The following is a 26435-nucleotide window of genomic DNA, read 5'->3' as shown; positions in this document are numbered from 1 at the left end:
TTTCTGGCTCCAGCTATGGTTGACCTGCTGGAACCAGTAGTGGAAATGACCCACTATGATTGCACAGTGAGAGAAAAGGGTAATGTTGTGTTTTATTAACTGCATACCTGTCTAATCAATGTTAAGATAGTTGATTAGTTGATACACAAATTTGGTGTAATTCAGTTTAGTGCTGTGCATATTGAAAGGGTTTGGCTGGTCACAGGAATATAGCTGCTCCTAGGATAGAAATATAATTATAGTACAGCAATGGGACAGATTTTGAAGGATATGGACACTTAAACCCAAGTACCAATGTACCTACCCAGATGAAACCATACCAATAGTGTAATGCAGGAAAAATGTAAGTTACCCCAAAAGAAAAATCTGACAATCACAACAGGGAAAATTTTTTAATTCTCCAGTGAGGTTTCCCTGGGATCTTTAATGGTGAAAAATTGGTTAGAAACTTAAATTTACATCTCACTTCATAAAGTACTAATATTGTCTATCATTATTAGTGAACCATTAGCCTAGCAGTAATTTCTATGACCAACCGAAGGAGGCCTAGTTCTCAGAGGACAGATCTGTGGGAACACCAAGCTCTTTGGTATTTTCAATTTCAAAAATCACTGGTCACCTCTGAAAATTTAGGCTGCTATCATCATTATGTAATACTTCCAAACAAAACTTCTCCTCCTCCCTTGACTTTCTTAATAACTCACTGCTGACCTGTGGCTCTAAATCTGTAAGCAAACTGATGCTTTGCTCATATAAGTAGGGCTTCTGAGCAAAGACTGCAAGTTTAGTCCAGCAGAAAATAAGCACTACCTCCCAAGTTACCACTGTACCCAGCTTGAAGTTTTTGCTCCAAAATTACTGGACAATACAATAAAGCATTGCCAAGCTCTCAGTTCCAGTGAGAAGATTCACCAAATCATGCGTAGCAGTTTTTCAAATCCATACTTATTCAGAAGCTTCCAGTATAAGAAATTAAATTTTGTCTTTCCTTATATTATGCGGCTGAGCCTGTCCAGGCTAAAAGCCAAGCACCCTGATTAGTATTCTGGCATGAAGCAGCACAACACCAGTGGAAAATACATTGACAAAAGGCACATGCATGCTCAGATGGAAGATTCTTGATTTGTTGAGGGGGTGGGTGCTGTTACAGCGCACAGATACCTTTGGTACACAATGCAATCACCAGCTTAAGCATGTTTCATAAATCAAGGGTTTTCTTGTCTTTCTGGTTAATTTAGCCTTAAAAACCAGAGAGACCTCAAACACAAAAGGACATGCAAACACTGCTGACATCATTGAAGAACTGTTATGCTAAAAGTAATCCTTCAGTCAAATTTCATTGAGATATGCACTGAGAAACAAAGGAACGTACTAAGGAAATCATTTAGGCGCTCCTGTAATACATGTAAAATTCTTGTGCACTGAATCAACAGTCCCAGAAAAACAGTTCTGACCAAGAGTTTTGCCTTTCCCCTCCACACAATTACTATAAAGGCTTTTGTTTTTTTTCTTAACAATGTGGCTGTACCTGTTTGCCTCATTGGTTCAGTTATCAGGAACTCAGAGGCTCCTCATTGGCTCAGTTATCTTACAAGGTACTAGAAAATACATACAAGTGTACTAAAGTTTACAGAAAGCAAGGCTGGTAGGGTAGGGAATAAATCTTACTTCTTTTATTGTTAAAATACATTATTATTCACTGAAGCAAGCTTGTTTCTTAGTATCTTAGAAGACACCGATTAAAAATCAAACCAAATATTTTGCTGTAAAGTTCTGAGACAAATAGCCTTCCTTTGACTTTACCAGATGTCAAACTGGGCTTCGAGTCTACATTAATGTCAGTAAAGTTGGCAATTTTCTCCAAGATGACACACTAGTGAAACAGACTTTCTAACCAGAGGTGGAACAAAGTATAATGTCTTATGGGCTTCCAAAAGCTGTCTGACAGTTTTGCCTTTGCTAACGTACATTTCCATCTGATGAAAGATAGGCAAGGAACACAAAAAGCACACATGATAAGGTATGTGATGCTTTGCGTTCAGCAGGCAAATTTGTATGACATTTTCTCCCTTCCGTTTCCTCAGTGAGTGAGTGAAAGCTTGCGCATGTTTGTCGGGCTGGCCCTCCATTAAATGTCTCTTAATGGAAATAAGGGGATATTTATGCACAGTGACTAATGAATGGATGCATTCCAGCATCTGCTATTGTGTATTTCCTGTAAAGTCATTTATTATTCTATCTAACAAACACAGTGTTCTTGGTTTGATGCTTAAGATTAATGAGGCATTTACTCCTATTCAAGAAAGAAGTTCAGAAGAGACACATTTTCTCCCATTCAGCTTTGTTGATAGTTTAATTAATGCCATTAATACATATAAGTCACCAAAAACTGTTTTATGGTAACACTGAGGAGAGTTGGCAAAGCAAAGAAATTTCAGAGGTAAAGCTGCAGCATAACACTTCCTTTTGTTTCCAGGTAGTACAGGATTCTCCAGACAGCGGGTGATCTTACCGACTGCACAACTAACAAAACCCTAAGATGTAATGAGCTGAGGTAATGACAGAATATCAGTCTTAACTCTCTGCTTGTGTGGGCTTAGTCAAATCCTTAACGTGATTTCATTACTATTTTTTTTTGTGTGGATGCATGTCATATTTTTTCTTCCTAGGATTACAAAGAGAGGAAAAGAAAGAAAATGCCCTCTCATTGAAATGTATGAGTTGATACAATAGACCATAACCAGTGCTATAGTCTATGATTTAAAGATATATTAGGTGAACTTTTCAAAATGTGCCATTTCACTGATACGACAGAAGGAATGTAATGGCTCTTTCAGTGCTCCTAGGGCTTGGAGGGTTTTTGCTCAAGTTTCTGCATGGGGCCCTTTTTCTTAGGATGCCTAATTGCCAGGCCCACTCAGGCCAGCATGGAAAGCTTGGTGTGAACTGGAATGTCACTGGGTTCACATTTCAAAAACAGAGAACTCGAAAGCAAGGAGTGAGCAAGAGTATGCAAATGGGGGTGGGGGAGTGGGAACCAAATATGCAATGAAATGTTGCACTTAATAGGGCTTCCCAATCCTACTCTCAGAAGGGAGCAACATATCAAAATAAAGGTATACCACTGAGGCACCAAAGCACACACCTTCTCACTCATCTAGAGTTATCTTTTCAACCATTATCTTATGACTGGGATAATTTCCTCCCTGCTGTCACCCTAAATGATCACCTGATGATCACCAGAGACTGGACCCCAGAATAGGCACAAGATATGAAACAGCTTATACACATCATTCTCACTGAGTTAGAACAGAAGAGATCCAAGGACAAAAACCACTGGTGATCCAGACAAGTAAACACAACATATAGCTGTATTAGAAGTACAGACAGCTGCTTGCTGAGCTTCTGGAGGCAGAAGCTTGTTTAAGCCTCTTAATTATATTTTTTCTTTCCCCACTTTCAGTTTTTATCTCACAGACTAAAATCACAAAAAGCAACAAAATCTTCAACCACAAAAAACAAACCCAAAACCCCACCAAATGATATTCAACATTATTTTGACTCCCCAAACAAGGAAAAAAAGATAAAACAAATAAAAACTCAACTTGAACTGCTAATAGAGGAGCAATAAATCTCAGTGTTTGTAGGCTGCTGCCAGTGATGTGTAGTACCATGTCACCACGCAGCTTTGCTGCTTGTGCTAACACCTGCTAAAAGCCACCCCCAGCATATAGTGGATGACTCCAGGCACAAGGATGGATTTAGTTTGGTATAGTGCCTGCTAGAACAAGGGACTCCTGGAGAGCTGAATAGAGAAAAGCCCATTATCTGCTCTCAATGTTACTGTAATTCCTGAAGTAAACCAGCAAAGTCCATGGCGGCTGATATGACAACTATGACTACTAGGAGGCCTTGAGAGATACACTTAGGTCTTCAAGAAATTTTTTTAAAACCTGTCCCACAAAAAAAAAAAAAAAAAAAAATCCAGTTTTGTTTATATGAAGGATTCAGTTATTAATAAGAGAAGATTTATAAAATCCTCTCCTTGACTGCCCCAGCCAGAAGCTCCAAATGGCTGTAATATTGTAATACACTTTCTCAGCCTGAAACAATGATGTTATCAAGAGGCGCAAGGACATGCTATGGACAATTCAGGAGTAAGACCTCTTAGAGACGAGCATCAAGCGTATAGACATGACGCAAACACACACAAAGTAGAGAAGAATTAGACTAAGAAAGATATAGGAAGCAGAATTTCTGTTATAGAAAATGTTTCCATGAATGTATCTAGTTATTTTAGATACTTATCCCTCTACTGTGGGAGTAATAGATATCTGCACATAGAAAGTATGCTAAGATGAAGTATAATGCATAATCTAATTCTTGGTGTCATTTCAGAGAGCAAGCTTGTTATTTAGGTTCACTACTTTGGAAGAAGTTTGATCAATAGCCTCAAGAATTTGATTTTCTTTCTTCCCTGCAAGGGTCTCCTAGTGCTTAGCCTGCAGCTGTTAGCATTAGTTTTCAAGACACACTGTACTAAACTGTATTAGGCATGTGAAAGGACTTTCATTCCTCATTAGCTGTGCATAAGAAAGGATTGTAACTTTTTAAAAGAACTAAGCAGCTTTGTAAAAAATTCAAACTTCCCTTTAACAAAAATTATACTTGTTAGAACTTTTTTTTGATTCCCATCTGAACTGTGCTTCAACTCAAAGCAAATAAAGTCATCAGTTGACTCCATTCTATTAGAGGACAGCATTAAAAAAAAGAAAGAATCCAATGGGTCCTTGAACAGTGGTCCCTTGTCTGTCACATCAAGACATGGCTTATACTTCACACACTATTGACCATGAAAAGCAATCTTGCGACTTTTGAAGCCCTATCACAAAAAAAAAAAGGCGCGAGAGAAAACTTTTCTTGAGATGTCGAGGATGGGGGGCTGACTGCTCTCATCTCCTATGATTAATGACTTGTGGCCTTATTGTGTAGAGGCTGCTAATTAGCTTCAGACTGATGAAGGCTGCAGAATGCAAACTTCAGCTCCATAAACCTGGACTGCCCCCACTCCACAAGCCTGATGTAGAAACTCCGGCATCTTGATAAAAACAGTGAACACATTCTCACTTGAATTAATTGTAATCCCAAGCAACTAGGGCCTTCACCTAACTGGAAACTTGAGCTGCAGTATTTTTCTGTATAATAATTATTTCTCAGTCCTCTCCAAGTTCCCTGCTTTTTGTCTAAAAGCTTGCTTGGCACATTTAATAAACAGACATCACATATTACTGAATCCTATTCAAGACCCATTTAAAATTTAGTTTAAAAGCAAAACAAAATAGCAAGTGTATACTTCTAATCTTCTGTTATCTACTTATTAACAAATGAGAGCTGGTTAATTATAATGCTTCTAAACAGGTGCACACAAGCCTTTTTGGGCGCTCTTTATAGATGCATTAAAAAAAGAGCAGGAAAATGGCAGCTTCTAAATTGTTATTGCCTTGCATTTTGATCACCTGCTTTACTGAAGTACATGCGGAACCTTCTATTTGGTAAAAATTGCTCGCCATATCTATAGGGGTGGAAGCTTAGTACACAGAGCTTCAGTCCCTTCTGCCCTGACCCCACTCCTGCTCTCCCCCAGTGTCGGATTAAATCTGCTTGTTAAGTTGATCTTTGCATGGAAAAACATTACATTCCACTAACACAGGAAGGTTGCAAATACTTATGCCAGATTTTTAACACGAACCTCATCAAACTGATGCACTACAACATAAGGCTGATTAGCTTAATAACTGATTACTTGTCCTCTGGGCACCAGCAACCAAAATTAAGAACTTTAGCAGCTCATATAACAAAGTAATATGATCTTACTGTTTCAGAGACCTACAGTTCCAAGAGGGAGGAAAAAAGATCTTGCATTTACAGAACAGCTCTGAAGAGAAGTTTCTTGGGTTTGGTGTGATGGACTGAAATGCTGATAATTTCCCCTCCACTGAATAACACCTAGATAAAGAGACCATGTAAGCGACTGCACAAAGGATAGGTTAATCAGATTACCTTTGTGAAATTGTTTTAATTTAAAACATATTCAAGTCTGAATGCTTTCAACACATCAGCTATTTGAATTCGAGAGGCTTCCTTTTGTGCTCTGTATTTCCCAGAGCATCCTCCACTTGCACCACCGATTACTCACTCGCATTGCTTTACACCCACAGGGCACCTGTTACACCAGGTACTGCATGTTGTGTAGCGAAGACAGGTACACTTCGAAGTAAGTTCCAGTAATGCAAAAATATTTCCACATCAGTTACCACTATGAGTAACTGTAGCAGGCCTTGCCAATGGGAAAGTTTGTAGGGGCAGTGCTAAATTTATGAATAGGGGTAACAGATAGTCATTTGAAATAGTAACTTCAGGTAACATGAGACAAATGCAATGAGCAGTTCAAGTACAAGGGCACCATCCACAGCCTCTTTCAAGTACCCAAAAAGAACTGTAAGTCTATGCCTACCTTGAAACGTGCAAACAATCCCTTTGAAGTCAGCAGTAATCAAGTTTTTAAGTACTTGTGTGCCTACACATTTATTTTTACTGTTACTATACAGCATATACACTGTGTGGAGTAAACACTAATAGAGCAACTTCAGCACTGCTGTAAGGTAGCACTGTTCCTCTGACATACTGGATCAATGTCCTGCTCAAGACACAGGATTTAACTTAATGTTTATAAATGTTTTTCTATGCCTTACCCTGTTTCTTTCTTGTCTTGTTTTGCTTTCAGCAGGGCTCTTTGTAGTGTCATAACTCACAATCTTTCTAGTCAGACTGTTTATAAAACCTTTATTGTTCCAGAACAATGGAGTGGTGACCTGTTCGAAGGCAGGATTGCAGTCGGGGCCTTCTCCGTACTTTCTCAGGGTGCACTTTCTGATGAAGTGAATAGACCACGCAACCCTATTGATGTCAGCCAGGAGGGGAAAAATAGGCTCCCTCAATAAATCTAAAAGTAAATCTTTTGCCCTATCTAACCATCTGTATGAATTCACCTAAGACACGCAACTAATAAGCGGAACAAGTATCCCCAAGCCTAAAAGGCTGAAATACTGCTGGCAGACCAAAATGGATTTGTTTTATACTTATGGCAGTTTTGGGGAATTCATAGGCTTAGAAAGCAACAGGTGGAAACATAGCGTGGGCCAAGACAAAGTGAATGAGATTGACCCCTAGCATCATGAATATGCTTCACCCTTCTGTGTCAGCTCCCTCCTATAAATTACTCAGGAAAGTTTGTGGCTTCTGATTCTTTCTTACCACCAACGACATGGATTTTCTAATTTTGCCTCCAATGTCACAAAACAATTATCCACTTGCCAAGACAAGGTAAGTCTTTGTGAAACAGCCACAACTTTTTTGCTTTATTTAAAAAAGCCACATTCTGTAGTTTTGGTTTTGAAGATCAGGTAAGGATTGCCTAGAACAGGTTGAAGATGGCTGTGTCCTTTTTGAAACCATATTTTTTTAAAAGCAAATTTTTATGTTTTTCCTAGTCACTGGTCAGTGGCACTTGCCCTCATACAGGTTTTCCATGCCTTTTGTACAAGTGTTTAAGAACATGAAGGAAGATAATTGTAGAACAGAAAACTTGCTGCAGAGCAGCAAAGGAAAGTTTTCCTTTATTTCAGTGGATGAAATTTTCAGATAACACCACCTAGGCATATTCTAGACAATTAAAACAACATGTGCATTCAATATAAATTCTCATTATTGTTCAGGAAAGAAGAAAACAAAAAAGCCAGCCCAAGTACAAAGCAAGCAAACAAACAAACTGAACCTCCAACTTAATTACTTAAGTGTTTGTGGGAAAACTGAAAGCACTTCAGAGCAGTGGCTACCTTTTTGTCCAATGTCAATACAGCTTCTGGCACAGCAGGGTTCCAGTTTGCAACCAAGTCTTTCAAACACTACTGCATTGAGCAACAACAGCAGAAATCCAGCTTAAGTTACTTATAAGTTTATTAGTTATGTTTTCTAACAGTCACTCAATTCTGACAGCAACAGAATTCTTGTATAATGCCTTCCATCTGAACAGGGCATATCAAAGTACTGTGCAACAAGAAATTACAGTTTAAAATGTGGGAAAAAAAATCAAAATAAATATTTAATTGTTACAATGGAAGGCAAAAGATCTCATCTCTGTCAAGCACTACTGGATGGAAAAATGTTACTGTAAATGCATCAGAACTAAAAGCATGGCAATAACTGACTTCATAAAATAACAGTTCTGCTGGTTCAATGCATCACATAAACTTATACAGCAAGTTTCAGGCAACTTCATTATATTCCTGCTTAGGAAATACCTAAATGAAAAACTGATTGCTCAGGCAGCACTAGTAAAATTGCACACTTATTTTTTAAAAAGATGTTAACATCAGATCAGCATTTTTCGATCTGTATCAGCTGACCTGGCCATATCTACTGAATAGCTAACCGCTCCTAATGAGATAAAAACAAAGGAGGAAAAAAAACCCCAGCCTATGAAGCAAACACTTACCTGGGACTATCTCAACATAAAAGACTAGTGATCAAACAGAGCTCCTGTGAGAGACACACAAGGGACCAACCTAGGAAGTCAAACAAGGCAGGGGAATCCACTGCTGTTCCTCCAGGACATGTGAAAAGAAACAGAAGTTTTCCATCCAGCAACTTTCATGAAGAATTCATTCATTTCTTTGTGTTGAAAATACCAGGAAAAAGAAAAAGAAGCTAAAGAGAGCTCTACTATAGTACTTTTCCACTCACACCCGTATTAACCAAACCTCTTCACAACATCTACAATCTGTTCATTTAGTAGCACTGAAGTGACTTAGCATGTCACAGAAGAATGTGTAAAAATTTAATTGCATGTATTCTTAAATCCCACTTCTAGTAAAACTAGAAAAACTGTTCTTTGCTCTAGCATAATGCACTTTATGAGGTACCATAAAGCAACACTACCATACACAGACTTTGCTCCTCAGTATAAAGCAACATACTCTATTAACCTACCTTACTGCTTTTATAGTCTGGTGATTGGATCAACAGCTGAATGTCACCACCAAATCAATTCAGGTGTCCTCATTAGCACTTTCACTCCCTGGCTGTGGGTTGTATGCTGGCTGCCTGGGCACTGAAGAAATGATAACTCCTAGCTGCTGTTGCTTCCCATTAGCAGAGAAGCTCTGGAAAACTGTAAGGACAACTGAAGTTCAGTGGATACTGCAGTACCATAGGAAAGGGTGGGATGGTCAGAAGTACAGTTGGCCAGGCCAAGATCCTAGGTGCAAAATTAATTGTGGTAATTGAGAAGTGAAAATTCTCATCTCTACATTAGAGTTTGTGTGTCCAGAGCATGGCACATCAGTCAGGCAGCTAGGAAGTCAGGAGTAACAACTTGAGAGATCAGAGTGTAGAGGTGCTGGAGATTGGCACGTAGGAGGAGAACTAGAGCACAGATGTGGGGATGTGAAGGCTTGTGGTAACAAGCCAAAAAACTACATTCAGGTTTTGCATCTGCTTGACAAAAGAAGGTAACTTGAAAACAGATTATCTGAACATTGTGTAATGGGTCTAATTACTGGAGATCTACAAGATTATAGTAGGGGCAACCAGGTTAGCAGAGGGATAATTACAGGTCCAACAGTAAAACCATCATAATCTACAGACATTTTGGGGCCAGTGTTTCATTAGACCAGTTTAATACAGTAGGTCTAAGAGCAGCAAGCTTTTGAGTGTACAAACCCTTCACAGAAAGGATGTAAAGATCAGCAGCAGGGTGAAACCTGACCTCATGGCATTTTGGTTATGATGCGGAAAAATTTTGACAAATACAGTCCTTATTGCACAATATAAAGCAGCTCTCCCAGGCTAAGTCCTAACTAAGGGACACTCAGAGCTTCTATTTCCACTTATCAACGAAGAAATTAACTTTATTTTCAACTATTTATTATGTATGACAAAGCTATCCAAACCAGAAACACTAAGTATATTTTAGATGCTGCATAAAAATTAGTGCCCTGGGATGTGTAGGGGAAATCACCAGTACTTAAACTTGGTAATTGAAATTATTAATAACAGTGAAAATAATACATTCATTCTCCAAGGAAGCCATCATAATGCTTAATAATTGATTGTAATTTCCTGTAATAAATACTAATGAATTCATTTGCAAAGTAATGTAGCCTTGTATGTTTATTCACTTTCCTAAGAAATATTTGCATTTATGTTATGTCAACAGTTTCATACACTAAAGTAATTTATAAATATTTATTATTAGCTTCAATACTTCTTAATAAAAGCAGTCATTTCACTTAAATACCAAAGCAATCTTCAGAACACATCTGTGTCCTCAGCAAGCACTCAGGCTGGCTTCTGAGTCCGTTTACCATCTGTGAACTTGCATGTTGACAGTGCATCAACCAACTGAATGTCCCAACAGCAGACTGAGCAGGCCTGCAGGGACCTTGCCCTAACCTGGGATTTACCAGTATCCAATCCATCTACCTCCAGAGCCCACCATTTCCACTGAGAAGATTCAGACACTCCTCCGAGAGAAAAACACCCCTTCAGACCAAAGACACTGAGTTGGGCAACTCTGAATAATCTCTCCCACCTCTATACAATTTCCTACCTTTCTTGAAGTCTGTCTGTATACTGCTTCTACTACATCATCTTCTAAGACAGCATTCCTCTTCCTCCAGCGACTCTGCTAGGACTGCAAATATTAATGACAGCTTTTTCTACTCAGCCATTTGATTCGTCTGTGAAGGTTATTGGGCCCTACATTAACCTTTTTTGTGCCGTGTGGAATGTGTATCTCCTGCTGCACTTGCATTACTGATATGGAGGGTCTCTTGGCAAGAGTGGCTGCAATAATCAGGGCAGTGCCTTCTGTGAACCTCCAGGAATGTGATTGCAGGCAGTTTCTGCAGGGTGAGGGGACACAAGCCTCCCACCCACTGTGGGCTCAAAGTTAATAGTAAGACTAGCTGTTAACCCTTTTACTGTGCATGATGTGAGAAAGATGTTGCCCTGCATAAGGAATGTGACCCTTCAATCCCCAACTGTAGGATTGGTGGGCTCATGCGATCAGCACCATCCTGCCTAGTGCTTGGGATTACATCCGGACTGAACCAGGTATTGTCCCTGTAGGCATAAAAGATCACATCTTCTGCACCACTAGTAAGGAGGGGGTGGTGAGGCATGTGGTAAACAGGTCACATCAAAATTCTCTCCTCATAAGCCTGTCGCACCTGGATCCCTGTTCCTGTCTCCTTGGGTCCCCTCAGAAGGCCCACACTGCACCTGTGCCACATAGCAATCTGCATGCCCTTGGGTACACCGCTGTTACGACCAACTGACAATGCCTTTCCAGCACTGTTTCCTATAATTCATCTCCCAGCTGCTCATCCTCCTGATTTATGCCATCAGCACCAAAGCTTCATAGCAAACAGAACAGAAGGAGAGGGATTTACACTGTCCTTCTAAGTTTTATGAGTGCTGGCATGCCTTTATTATTCCCCTGCGAAATCCTGGGCACATCCAGTGCCTTCTTGCTTTCTCAGGTACCTCCACACTCTTTGACTGTAGCTAGTTATCCTCTTATTTAAAGGGAATTATGGGTCTGACTTGGAAGATCCAGCAATATAAGTTGTTGTGTGTCAAGGAGTAGAGCTTACTTCAGCCCAAAGTGCAAAAGAGAAATGAGAACTTGCAAAGGCACAATTAACTGGCTTGGTCTTGATCCCCAGCAAAATAAACAAAGAAGTCCTAGGATGGCAGTAGCTGAACCTCTTCATCTCAAGAGCAGTGTTACAAGAGCTAGATGTCATCCTAACACTTTCCCTGCTGTTTTAAAAAGACAGGCCTCGATTGACCCACCAAACAGCATGAAAGGCTGCAAAATTTGCCACCTCAGGATGCCTCTGGGGATACTGCAGTGCAACTGTTACCAAAAGGAGGAAGCTGACTCCCGAGGAGCTCAGACCTGGAGCAGATTGTCATAAGTGTAAGGCTGCCATTCTGCTTGCATCTTTGCTGTAGATGTCCATCTCTACAGTATGAGGTTAAGAGCTGGACTCTGTGGCTGCCGCCTGTAGCAGGCAGGCTTCTGTGGGCTGTGACGGGGTAGACTCAAGGAGCAAAGGGGTTAGACCGTATCGTAGGTTGAGAGCCAGTTTTGGTGGAGTGTTAATCTCCAAGAGTATTATTGCCAAAGTCACTTCTTAATGTAGCAATTCAGGAGACAGCCTCTGCCTTAGGACCCGAGGCTAACCTTTTTGATGTCACACTAAAAGTAGAGCAGGTGCTGGGTTTGCGACGTATATTTGATGTCTAGTGTTGAAAAGCGAATTGATTGAAATGCTGTCAGGCTTCATTTTGAATGATTGCACTACTAATGTCACCTACAGGCATCTTGATGGACATTCTGCCATACACAGAATACAGTAGGCTGGAAATCATCATTTGCAAATCATCACCTTTGAAGGTACAACTACTGATTCAGGAAAGAAAAGAACTGGAAACATGTTGAAGAAACATTAACCTGAGGAAGTGAACAAGTCAGGAACACCAAATATTTAGGCTCATGGATTTCTCATTACGAGAATTTTCAGCCTACTGTATTTCTTTTGGAGTGTTGCATTTCAAAACCTGTATTTTGTTTGTACTTTTACCACAGAAAATCTAATCAGGTTGTCTTATCAGTACAGCACTTTGGTGTTTTCTTAATTTATTAAAGTAGTTTTACAAAATCTGTCACTAATGTATGAACGTGACAAAATGAGTGGTTAGAACACTGCCATATTTTTGAAATGATATGGGGATTTAGCTAAATAATTGTCATTGAGATTAATGAGAATTTAGTGTTTAAATTCTATAGCTGATCGTATAAATCACAGTTTTGACCTATATTTCCTCGTCCCTGACACAAACCTGGGTTAGAGTTCATTAACATTCATGTCACAGGATACAGGTAAACAAGATTAGCTTATCTCCAGTGGCTACTATTCTCTGTAAAAGTAGAATTCTATGATTAATTTTACATGAATCTGGAAGTTAGTTTCAGCAATGTGGTAATACCATTGGCTGGTAAGTGCTCTCAGAACCAGCACTCCAGAAAGAGGAAGAGGCAGCACTATGGAAACATCAGCATTTCACTACAGTCATCGGCTATTGTCAGCTTATGTTAGCTAGTCATGAATAACACTGAAGCTTCTCTTGAAGTGCTCCTCTGTCAGATTTTCTGAGAAATTTGGTATGAGTTTACTATGACCATATGCTTCTAAAAAGCAGTAACAGCAAGAACAGAGCTGGGGGTACAGGCTAGACATTCAACTGTTTCTTTTAGAAAAACTGGGTTTTGTTGATTTTTTTTGTGTCACTGTATTTATACATATCCCCAAAGAAATTATGCTCTCCTTAAGGATTACAGAACACAGCATCTCACCTAGAAGAACATTTCAAATTCTGCACAAATTTGGCATAGCATCAGGGAAACTCTATCCGTTCCACTAACAAATGGGGACAGGGTGGCTGTTTTAAATCTGCGCAAAGTCACACAGCAGGTTAAAGAGTTCTGTGCCTAAGTCAAACAAAAAGATTACACACTGAAGCAAGAACTGCTTATACAGGTGCAAACCCAAGTAGAGTCAGTAATAGACTTGTCCCCAGCCCCTTGAAAACCCATGCTTATAGGCCTGAGAAGTCTTCAACTTTAATGCAAGAGCCCTGAGCAGTTGCACTATGTGTAGCAGTGAGATGCTCAAGCAAACCCTGGGTTTTGTGAGCAGAGAATATAGGACAAGACCACAGAGGGGCCAGAGCTTGACTAAAGGAAGGCTGGCTTGGAGCTCTCCTGTTGCATTGAATACTGATTAATCTTGAATCCTAAAAAAGGCCACTCATCAGGGAGCATCAAAAGCATGTCTTCTGCAAGGGGAGAACAAGCTTGGGAAATGAGGGGAACCTGAGTGCAGCCCCACGTTGTCTGAAAGGGACTGTGCTGGTGGCTGTGATGGGCGCCATTGGCAGTCCCAGACTAGGTGAGACAAAGTCATGTGCAGGATCCTCCCAGGGAGCCCAGCCAGGAAAGGAGGCTCGAATTGAGTCTGTGACACAGGTCTAAGGTCCACTCAGAACACAGAACAGGTCTGGAGCTCACCCCAGAAAATGAGTCAGCAAGCCAGAGCAGCAGATGGATGGCACAGGAACGCCTATTACTTGGCTTAGCAGACAGCTGGGTGCCCAAGGCTGAACTGACCTGGACCTGCAGGCAACGGCTGTAGAGGCAGCTCTAAGGTGAGCCTTGCTAGAGCCGCTAAGGCCAATCAGGGCCTTGACGCAACCTGACCTATGCTTTGGCAGGAGATGTTTAAGCCCTGTTTAACAAGAAATGCTGCTGCTTACTTATCAAAGGCCTAGGTTTTACCTTTCAGTAAAAATATACACCCACTCTTATGCTGAAAGGCTGGCTTCCAACAACAGATCAGGTGCTTCTTCAGCACCTGATATCACCTCCCACATAGGCATGTGTTGGAGCAAAAGAAGTTCTGGCCAAAGGGTGATGGGTGGTCTCTTCTGTTACATGTGTGCTGGATAAACTGCAAAAAAAGCAGTTTAATGAAGAAAAGTTTAAACATATAAATACTTATATAAGAAGCACCCAGGTTTACATTTTTCTGTTGCTCTCCCTAAATTAAGCCTTAATCCATTAGCTCTTATTAAAAATTGGGAAAATGTCTTTCATAGGTAAATGGTAGGCTGACTACCAAGTGTGTCAGTTTAAACATAAAGAAAATTAATTGCTTCTAAAGGAATCTTTCAATATTTAGAAATTAGCTGGCTCCCTGATTACTGAGAATTTGTATGCACATTCTTTTCTTTCACTGATCTGCTCTTTCAACGTTAGGAATGGTAACACTCTGGAAACTGTTTACCCAAGATCAGCATGGTTCAAGTGTTACTTAGGATCTCAGTTAGCATTTCTCAGTTTTTAAATGTTCTCCCTTAGGGGGAAGTGAAAATGACAGCAGGAAGAACCTGGAGGTACTAAGCACTGCTGAAGCTGGCACTTGATGACAGGAGGGGAATGAACACACCAGGCGCTACATTTTATGATACAGCAAACAGGAAAGTTTGTATTAGATTGTATCAACTTTTGCTGTGCCTTGAGCACATCTGAAAAGAAAGGAACAAACTGCTGAAAGTTACAAGGCACAAAAGCGAGAAGAATGCACAGAGGACAGGAAGCTGGGAATATATGTCACATGGAAGTAAACATCTGGGAAAAAAAAAGAGAGCTCATCACCCACCCCTCTTGAGAACTATTGTAAGTGATGGGTTTGCGGTTTAGATGAGAAAGAGTGTGTTCCTTCCTCCCTCTCCCCAGTCCCACCAGGGAGCCACTTTGCCCTGGGGGGAAAGGCTTTGGCATCTGATGATCTGAGCTTTGGGTCAGAAGGATAAATGGAGTCATTTTTTCAGAAGACAGGCAACTAAGAAGAGTGGGGTGCATGGGGGCAGCATGCAAAAGCCATCTTTGCATGGCCTGGGATTTTAGAACGGCATCCCCCACATGAGTAAGTGACTCTCTCATAAGAAATGCTAGGAACCATGGACACTTGTTTTCAGAAAGTTAAAGTCAGGTTGATTGAGAGCCACAAGGCCTATGTGGGCACATTGATTTGAAACGTGAGCACCTCAGCTCTGAGCACTCATGCAGAGTTTGGACATGTGGAAACTGGCAAACATCTTGCTGACCTTGCTGTAAGTAACCTTCCAATTCTGTATAGATGTTCCATGTGGTTGAGGTCCTGCCCTCCTGGGTAGTGTTACCGAGCCAGAGAGTGGGCCTTTATTTCCTACTCGCATCACTTGCTGTCAGTCAAAGTTACAGCACAGTGGTAACCCACTCAGAACAGAAAGGCTGCAATACTCCTTTCCAGGAAGGCGAATGCTTTCTGAAGCTTACATATAGCTATAGCATAGCCATCCATCCATCCCTCTCTTTGGAAAAAAGTTGGCTCAGCAAGGATACAAGAAAAGACAGCTTACTCTCTCCCTTTCAGACTTGCCACTGTCTTCTCCTCAAGCTGCAGTCATTCTCAGGAAATGCTACTGGGGAAGAGCAATGCCTGCCTTTCCTGTGCTACATTCATGATAAAATTGTAAAGCTGCAATACTCTGAGCAGGCCACGAATTCCACAGGCCAAACTGTAAACACTGCAGGAATTTGAGGTCCTTGACATCTAATGGAAAGCAAAACTGTGAGACTGAGAAAACAAGCTAAAGGCTAAGTTAAGATATGTCTACCAGCTCCTAAGAAGGCTCAGTTCAAATAGGGAACCGCAGTCACAATTTCCTGCTTGATTGTCACTTTCTTCCAGTGAAGAAATAGTCTGCTACTAGCCCTTGTCAGGAACAAATTACTTTCCCTTCACTGCCAACTCAGCTCCACATGCCTTGCGCAGAAGAGAAGCAGCACTGCAAAAAGCCAGTTTTCGCCAGAGGTTATGAACTACACAGATGGGTAATCTGCACACATCATTTCAAAGGCGTAACTTACTCCTCTATATTGCTCTCAGTAAATACAGAGTAAGTGGGAGTTTTGTTCTAAATGAATTGAAAAAAAACCTGCCATGCAAATTTTTTTTGCATTGGAATTCTCATCAACAAAAATTTGTAATCTCATGAGAGCAAGCTTTAAGGAGGACTAAGACAGGATCTAAATCCAACTGTAACAGAAATGTGGTGAAAACATCTTGGTATTTTAGCTTGTGTTCTTGGCCAGATCCGATCAGTACAAATACAAAAATATTTTTTTTTTTTTTGTCATTACAAAGAGAAATATTTTGAGACATACTAATTTGAGCCTTCTAAATTGTTTGCTTTTAGTGTGGGCAAGATTCAAACACAGGCATTCTGCTCAGGACTGCCTCACCTTATCCTTTCAAAAAATGTTGTGTGTGTGAGAAAAAGTAAAAGGTATCAAAGAGGGTCCAAAGTGCAGGAGGGCCATTTTGAGTTTATTCTATGGTGCAGTCTAAAAGTCCTTATTCAGCAGTTAACATCAGCCGTACTTTCACTGAGAAGGCTTCCCCTTCAGAGTCCAGGATTCTAAGCTTAAGAAGCAGTTTTAAAAAGCAGAGAACAAAATCACTAAAGCAGTGTTGTAAGCTTTAAATTCGTTCTATTATCAAAAAAAATTTCCTTTTCAAATATAAGTTTCCTGGTTATTCAGTTAGAAGTGTGAGTTGCTGACTTGTTTTTCTTCACTGGGATTTGTTCGGCCTAAATGAATGTTTATAAAGTTACTGTATGTATCACACTTTAGTAAGTCCAGATTTGGACAACTCTTGCCTGCTAACTCAAGTTTCTAGACTTGTTCTCTCATAGGCAGAGAGTAACTCGATCCATGCATCCTGTTGATTTTTTCAATGTCTAAAATTAGCACTGTGCACGCACGCTTCCTCTACCTGGTGGCGTGCTCCCTGACAAAACCAGGAGCAGGCACTCACGCACATGCTGGGAGCAACAAAGGCCCAACTGTTGCCTTTTCGACAGGAAACCCCAGAGATGTTACCTTTTACGTTACGTAGAAGGAAGAGATACCACCCCACTCTCATATCCAGCACACTCGACAAATATTATTTTGTTCAGCTAAATGCTGAAAATGATAACATGGTTTCTGAGCACAAGTGGTGGCATCCATCCTAACATACGATTACCAGTACTCGTGGCTCTGACAAGTCCAAGTGTGGTAGGAATTATGTGGCGGTTACAGGGTTGCTCAGTTAGAAAGGTTAAAGAGAATCCCCCCAGCCTCTCATTCCTCTACTCCTCTGCTTTTCCATTCTCACAAGGATCTCTTGGGACACCCCTGCTAGAAAAACATTTGTCAGAAAGGGGAAGGCAACCCAATGGGAAACATCAATGAACCTGTGTTTACTTTGTTTAGAAATGACACCCCATCCCTGTCCCCTGGGGCAAAACTTCTTTTCTAGACATGACCTCAGAGATGTGCTACACGCACCCTGCACAATTTATCACCATGCTGCCTATAATTAGGTTTGTTAACATACAGCCCAGTGCAGTCTTGTTGACTGCGAACTTAATCAAGTTACTATTGAGTTCTTGTATGCATTGCTTCGGGTGACTGTTTTACTTGTAGAATTATAGCTGTGACCAAAGTGAGGAAATTAGCTCTGGACACAAGTTTTTTACTTTTTCCCCCCCTACATGTGAAAATATTTAGCAAACAGTGACAATGATGGAAAACAGTAGGAAACAAAATGTTCTACATTAGTATAAAACATGAAAAATGCAGCAAGGACCCTCAGTGGTACAACATGTGTTATGCTGGCTGGCAGTCCATTAGGCTTGATAGACATTTCACTTACCTAAGTCAAATATAACAGTCTAGTATTCATTAATATAAGAAGGGGGTTGTGGAATCAAGCCTACCATCTGGTTAGAACGACAGAATAATCTACAACTCATGATTAGGTCTAAGGAGTGGAATTTCACTTTAATCTTTTTCATTGCTCGAAATTTCCATCTGCGCAGTACGGCACATCATTTTTCTTCAAGACAAATGTGCTGTTTTTCATGTTCCAAAATTAGATCAGAAGAAAACGATTAATCATGTCATGGCCTGGGAAAGGAAACAAAGCCCTGATATTTCTCTCTCCCTCTCCCTCACTCCCTCCCCTTCTCCCCCCCCCTGCAACTAGCTCTGGCTGCTTGCAAGGTCCTTTCTTTCCGTGCCTCGATTTTCATCACAACTTTCAGAGATTCACACTGTGGTGGGCTAGAAACATTCAGGAAATGGGAATCTGAAATAAAGACACAGGTCTGATTTGCATAGCCCTTTTTATTTCCCCCTTGCATCTCCCCCACCCCCAGTTTGCCACTTCATCTTTTCCTCCTCTCGCTCTTTCTCTCTCCACCCCATACCATGTGCCCCCTGGCACAGGACGACAGATGGTGACCTGTTTGCATGTGATACCGTAACTGAATCTAAACTCAAGGAAACAAGTCACTGGGCTGCAAATTAGTGAGACCACACAACTGTCAGGTGGCAGTCCCCTTTGACAGTTGTAGGCCATTATAGGAACATTGATGTTTTCGCAGTGTGACAAAAAGGAATCCTTTTTGCAGCAGACCTGTCTGTCAGCTGGCTCTCAAGTCATAACAAATCCCTGGCACTCAGCTGAGGCTGAACATTCGCAGCGTCAGGAGGATGATAAATGACCTGCAGGGCTTTGAAGTGCCTTGGCAGTTCAGATGGGTCCGTAGTGCTGACAGAGAAATATACACAACAGCGTAACCAATAATGAGAACATTAAACATTCCTGCTTTGTGACAGGCTGACAGAAAAACCCAGCCTCACATCAATCATCTTTGGAGATATAACCTTGACAATTAGCCCCCTCTCTGATACTCAGAGTAACCTCTTTTTTTCTCCCTTCCCCCTCCTTCTTTTATTTTGTCTGGCTTATCTTTCATGATCTTTTTTTTTCTGGTACGGCAGAAAGGGAAAAAACAGCAGAAGGGAAAAAAAAAGGCCACATCAAAAAAGACCTTTTCCTTTTCCTCCATGCAAAAATAAAATATGCCAGGACAAAGTTTATTTGATGGACTTCCACCTATTTCCCTTTAGGAGAAAGGAATATACTTTTTGCCCTATCTACCAAAGCATCTGTCACTACAAATACTTCTAGCAGAATTTTGTTTACATTTTATGCTTATTTTGTTCCTTAGTTTTTTTTTTGTCCCTTTCCCCAACTCTTACATTTGAACCAGTTCACTCTGTTGCCAAGCATGGTTTCCACTTGTAAGAGTGAGATGATTAAGCGTGCAACTGTCCCCTTGTTATTGTATTCCAGGATCATTCAATAAAACAGATAGAATCTCAGCTTCTTCCTGTAACCTTGTGTTTCTTTTTCGTATGTGCCTGTGCACTGGTTTGCCATTTTTTAAAATCATTTTACAGAGCAATAATAATCTTCAAAGGACAAATGAAAGGTGCAGCTAATCTTCCTGAAAACTAAACACTTAAAGACCCCTCCGGAATCATTCTCACCGAAGAGCTGGGGTACATCCGGATCTCAAGGACACTCTCTCCACTCACAGGGAATTCCTCTTGCTTTACCCAGCATGGGAACAGCAGAAATTCCTCTTGATATGCACAACTGACTTCTTGCCCTGTCCCTCCTTACAGGTAGGGGGTTCAGATGGTGGGGTCAATGGGATTGGTGTCTGCCCTGTGAGAGGCAAATGAGGTTTCTGGGCACTTTCTGCACTCCTTCCTGGTGGCCTGGGGTCTCCAAAGTCACCAGTTCAACTCCACACAGAGGTTTCAAAGGAGCCTAAGCAGCCTTGTGAAATAAATGAGGTTCAAAATGCTATTTGTTACAGAGGTCTTAATCAGGAGAAATGCTAATAATGTAAAAACCCCAACCCTTCTGACACTGAAATTTGCAGCAAATCCTCTAAGGTGCACCATTCTCAAGTCTCTGTCTCCCTCTTCCCAAAGGTATTTCTGTTTTGCTTATACAATGACAAACATGCATTCTTGCTCTCATTGAGTGCAGTACATGTTATATACTTTGCTGTGAAGTTAGGGTAGTGAAATGGATTTACACAAAACCAAGCACTTGTAAATTAAAAAAGGGTGGGTTTCTAACTCTGAAGTAAAGCCTATCCCCAAAGCGTGTTCTGCTACGCATACTTTAAGGTCCCTCTGCGATGCTTGTGTGTAGTGAAAAGAAGATGAAAAGGAGAAAAAACCCCAAGGCCTTCAGCCTTCAATTCAGTAATAGAAGAGTCAGCTACAAACCCAGATGACGCTACCAAGATAATGTATTCCAGAGCCTGTCAGCTGAGTCCTGCTGCTGTCAAAATATGTCCTGTGCACGTGGCCACAGCTGTTGACTTTACTATTAGAAGAGGTCAGCATGAAGGAGAAAAGTATTAGAAAGATGATCGACAGTAAGTGGCAAAAACTGTTCAGCTTTTGCATGGCCTCATTTGTACTCTGATTGTATTATTCTGATAAAAAGACAAACCATGCAGTGCCAATTTCATAAAAGAACAAGATTGGCCTCTGAAGGACTGCGAGGAGCCATTTCACTCTCAGGCAAGTACTTTTAAGAGACCGGGCTGACAGTGCTGGAAACACAAAACTTCTCTTTGCCTGTGTTATACATGCCTACCAGCTATTGACTGACTGGGTTCAGAACACTGAAAACATACTGTGTACCACATTGCATACCCTTCCTGAAGAAACTACAATCAAACATTGTGATTGCAAAGTCTTCTTCAGGCTTTGGAAAGTCCAGATGAAGTAGCACTTGCTCAGTGCAGGCTGAAGCTCCAGCAGAGCCAGGCAGCAAACAACTGTGCCTTCAGCAGCAAGAGTGTCCTCTCTCTTTAATCTATGTCTGAGACTGGTAGCTTGTGACAGAGGGACATCATTAAATCTTTGGCTTTTCTGCTAAGAGAATTAAAAGTTATTTCATATCACTGATCTCCCAAAGACGGATTCCTTAATTCAGTAACACTACTGCTCTGCTTGTTAAGAGTCTGTCTCACAGCCAGAAGACCTTTTCTCACTGTAGTGGCTGGTACAAAGGGTGGTACTCAGCCTGCACACTGTATCTGTGTGATCTTTCATGTACTTAATTCCAGTCTTGTTTTACATACCTTCAAGGAAATGTCCATACCCCACTTTTTAAATTCTAGTGTACATCGCTTCCAGGTCTGTCAGACAGGTTCGATAATACCTTCCCCTCTGCAGAGAGGAGCAGAGAGTGAGGGTGCCTTACATGCACGACACACTCGCAGAGCTCCGTTCCCATCACTGTCAGGCTCTGGTCAAAGCAGGAATGATTTTCAGCCCATGATCACTGAGGGCTCAGAAAGTTTATCTTCCCACTCCCAAATGATGCTTTATGGCCCATTCTACAACATCATCAGTAACTGTGTTTGGGTACTAGCTGCCCATGATTAAATCTATAAGGGGTCTTTGTAAGATTAATGTGCAAAGTAAATGAAGATGGCCCCTCCCAGCTGCCTGCCTGAAGAAGAGGACAGGCTGCTTTCAATACTTTTCAGTGAGGAGAGGGATGAAAAATTCCACCTTCACCACTGGCAAGGACGAGGGAAGGAGCCCCGTTTCTTTCACAACTAACATTACAGAATTTGTCTTGTAGAAGAAAATGGCTTTAGGAGTTGATGTATTCAGATCCCACCCTAACAGGCCTGTCAGTGTGGAAAGGGATGAAAGGCCTCCACCATATTCTGAGAAGACAATGGAGGTTGAACGTTGTCATCCACTCCTTTTTTCCTGATTGTGTGTGGAGAGCCAAGCAATCATCTGGCATGCCTGAAGATTTGAGAGGCCCCAAAACTGGACTAAGGTATAAACCAGTAGTCATTGTAAAGGCTAAGGAAAGGAAGAAGCTATATGGCTCCTCTGCCAGATCAAGTGGCCATCATTTGTGTTGTCTATTTGATGAAATCTGTAAGAACCAAATCGTGCTGGAATTATAGGATGCAAATCAAATCTCCTGGGCCATAATTCTCACTCTGACACTTTATTTGGCTCACAGCCTTGAGATAATCACCACTCCCTGCCTCAGTTTCCTCACAAACAGGAATGGATGCATTCAAATTACACTCACCTGAAAGGCATGCTGTAAAATTTAATTAAGCCCTGAAAAGCACTCTGCAATTGTGAGATGAAAAGGTGCCATTAAAGGCTTCTAGTATTATATTTCACTAAGACTCTCAGAAATATTTTGGATGGAGTTAAAGAGAGAAAATAAAAGGGGAATAAATCATAAACATTGCAGAATAAATGCTGCCTGCCCCTTCTTATCTGTAACTCACAAGGCATATAGATTACATCTAAATAATCCTTTGTATGAAAAACTGTCCATACATTTGCACACAAGATGTAAGGACAATGCTGGTTTTATATGAAAGGGAATATACATGTTTCCTTGCACACCCTCAGTGAAGTTAAAAGGGTTAATAAAATATAAGTTGAGATCAAAAGAAATCTGAGGTGACATTTTGGCCTTGAGGCCTTCTTTGGGCTGTGGGAAAACAGAATGAGGCTGCTCTGCAACCTACAAGTTGAAGTACAATTAGTGGGTGTTTTCTGACTGTATGATTTTTCCTAGGTTAAATCTGTGTAGATGTGAGCGTACACAGCTCACAGATCTGTATGTTTTTCAGAGAAAGCACCGTGAATTTACTTTTTCAAGTGAAGAATTACTAGCAGCGTTAAAGATGGTGACAACCTGAGAAAATTCTAAAGTTATGAAATTAGAAGTTTGCACCCGCCCAGATCAGAAAGAGATAAAGCATTAAAATCATAATTAAAAAATGCACTCAAAGGGGAAGGGCTCGGTGCATGTGTGTGCAGCTGCAGTGTCATGCACACATCCCGAGGACAACTGGAGGCAGTTGGCCTTTCATCTTTTGACTCAAGACCTCCCCAAGACCTATGCATTACAGCATGAAGAACCACACACTCTATCAAACATCATTATTTACATAACACATGGCAGGGAGTGGTTATGGAACAAATCAATACTTTGTGATATTTGTTACAAGCCACATGGCACATCTGAGCATTTCTAAGGCTTTACCCAAGGTCTGGCTTAGAGAGAGCTTGTTACAGCTATATTAAAATTGACTAATAAGTGAGGTTACCAGGGAACTGTTCTGAGCCTTTTGGTTATTTTCCTTTTTTCTTTCCACTGGACTGTAGCCTAGTGAGGGCAGAGCTTTCATTTACAGACGAGCTCCTGATCTGACCCTCTTCAATGCAGACTCTTTTTCTGTGTAAACTACAAACTGATCTCCTTTCCCCCACCTAATAAAACTGATCCCTAATCATAGCTGTAATCACAGCTGTGGACAATTGCTCTAGATTCAGTGATAAACCTCTTAAAAATCATTGAACATAATTGTTCACTACTGAAACCCTGCCTGTGCAGCCTACCTGCTTGGAGATAGCAATGTGGCTACACAGTGAGACAGTGATACAGTCTTCCCTTAGGTTCCTAGGCTAGGAGGTTTTGTGTGAAAGTAGAACTTCCTGAGGAAGATGAAGGTGTAGGTGCCTATCTGTCTTTATCAAAGATATGAAAAGCCTAGACACCTAGCTAACACACAGAGCCTGGGTGCCTGAAATTTGACTATGTGAATGATGAACACCCTGCACAAAAAGCTTTGGGCATCATGACAGCTTCTTGTAAAAACAGCACCATTTTGGTTTAAGTAGTACCTGAACATCACTTTACTGTGGTCTTGGAAATTAGATTTTGGTTTAAAAACACGGTCAGGGAACCCAACTAACCTCTCCAGCTTCATTCTGCCAAAGCATATTCATTAAAATCTCCAGTTTGGTGAAGACTATGTTTTAGAACCCTCACAATGCTTATAATACAATGTTGTCAATTCCAAACACCAGAACAGCTGAACGTGTGACAGCACTCAATAAGCTGCAAATTCACTAGGACAAAGCCCATGCTTTCACTTTGTGTTTGCTCAGCACCTAGTGCCTGGTTCGTGATTAGGCCTAATAAGGTATCTAAAACACAAAGTGGCAGTAACTGAGAAATATGATCCATAACACTGAGGATATAGCTATCAAATGATAATCTAAAAGCCACTAAATAAAACTTTCAGAATGCAAAAGACAACTCGTGCAAAAAGAAAAACAATGAACGAAATACCTCATTATGTTCTTTCTTTTGTAGTAAGAATATAGGCTTGTAGTAAGAATACAGGCAATCACAAAAGGTAAGGAAGAACAAGCAATTCATAAAGACGTGTCAGCCCAGTCTGAATAAGGAATCTCCTCTGAAGTGAAACAGGTACAGGAAAAAATAACCTGCAAGAACCATGAAGTTGAATGAAATAGTAACAAAGAGGTTGCATGAGGAACTTGCCAACTCTCACTAAACTGCCGAACAGATAAATTAAAAACAAAAAGAATCAATCTACAATACATGTTAATAAATCATTTAATAGAAAGTCACCTGAAACTTTCAACTACGTGTCCTTAGATGTTAGCATAAAACTGGGTCTATAAACTTCAAAAATTCAGCCTTTTATTTTCTTTTATTCTACTGCTCAGGGTTCACACATTAGTCATCTGCTGCCTCAGCTACATCAACATATTTTCTTTTTTGGTCTCACAGATTTCTTATTCCCTTTATTTCAATGGCCATTTAAAATATTTTTCTCTTTTCATGCTCTTACTCCTCAGCTCCTTGGTTTCCATTTATAAATCAAATTCACATTTTAGAGCACCACAAAACACTGCCCTTGGACCTCTATCTTTACTACTTCTTTCACTGTTACTACTTCTTAAAAGAACTGTCAAGCTTGTTTGGACTATCTGGGCCTTCTTTTCCTACTGTAGACTTTATTTTCTCACCTATGACATTATGTTTGTGACAGCTTTGAATTCACTTTTGCTAGGGGCTTCCTATAGGAAACCCACATGTTCAATTGTACAACAATACCCCACTCACTATTTATGCTATTTTACACCTTTAAATGTAGACTAATTCATTCAAAGAAAACATTAACTGGCATCAGCAATTTCTATTGAGTAGTCTTATGCACGTCCCCAGTGTCATATACACTAGCCATACACCACCACCAAAAAAATTATTTGAGGGAACTGCCCCTTGAGAAATCTGCAGACAGTGTTAAACTCAAGTTTCCAATATTTCAATAATATTTTAAAACCACTGATCAAATGATATAAAGAGCTGATGCAATAATTAAATTTGCAGATGATACTAATTAGGAAGTGTCACAAACATTAATTGGTGACAGAGAAATAACACAGAGGACTTGAGAAAGCTTAGAAATAAGAGCAGGAAATAACAAAATGAAATTCATCCAGGAAACATGCAAAGGTACAGTACATCTGGGGGAAATATTTCAAAATTAAACACTAAAAGTAATCCGATCTGGTGGTTCAAGGTGTAAACTGATTGCCACAGCTGAAATAATCCTCTCAGCCTTCTGCTCAGCAACATATAACTGGCAAAGTATATTACAAGAGTTTTGAAAGATCAGGCACAAGTTATTTTTGGAGGCAGGATGCCTGTCTCTTACAGAAAATCCTCTCCAACATCTATATTCAGAGAAATAGCCAGGTTCATTGAGAGCACATTCCCACTCTTGGGCAAGCAAAATATTTCCTTTCCGCCCCTCTCTCTTCCCCAACAGTTACCTCCATCCCCCTGTTTGCATGCCTGTTGGCAATTCAGCTCAGAACTGTCACACAGTGGCAGTGGTACTAACAGGTTAGAACAAGTTAAGAAGAGGGGAGGGGGACACCAGGCTAGTTAGAGAGTGAA

At 40.6% G+C, this 26435-nt stretch overlaps 1 long non-coding RNA gene across 2 annotated transcripts; it reads right to left on the bottom strand.

Annotated features, from left to right (window-relative positions):
• Positions 1–147: 147 nt before the first annotated feature.
• LOC130602968 (uncharacterized) lies at positions 148–9222 on the bottom strand. Of its 2 annotated transcripts, none has more exons than XR_008973030.1 (3): positions 9049–9222; positions 8555–8730; positions 148–219 (listed from the first exon to the last, which is right to left on the bottom strand). It is a non-coding gene; the product is annotated as an uncharacterized LOC130602968 (long non-coding RNA). The 2 variants fall into 2 exon arrangements; XR_008973031.1 differs by lacking the exon at positions 9049–9222 and adding an exon at positions 8970–9012.
• Positions 9223–26435: the final 17213 nt, after the last annotated feature.

This window comes from Pezoporus wallicus, unplaced genomic scaffold (assembly GCF_028554395.1).
Source record: "Pezoporus wallicus isolate ANWC-B61680 ecotype Strahan unplaced genomic scaffold, APGP_CSIRO_Pwel_v1 contig_2012, whole genome shotgun sequence".
NCBI lineage: Eukaryota > Metazoa > Chordata > Aves > Psittaciformes > Psittacidae > Pezoporus > Pezoporus wallicus.
The sequence above is the reverse complement of the archived record's forward strand: the minus strand, read 5'-3'. Positions and strand labels throughout refer to the sequence as shown.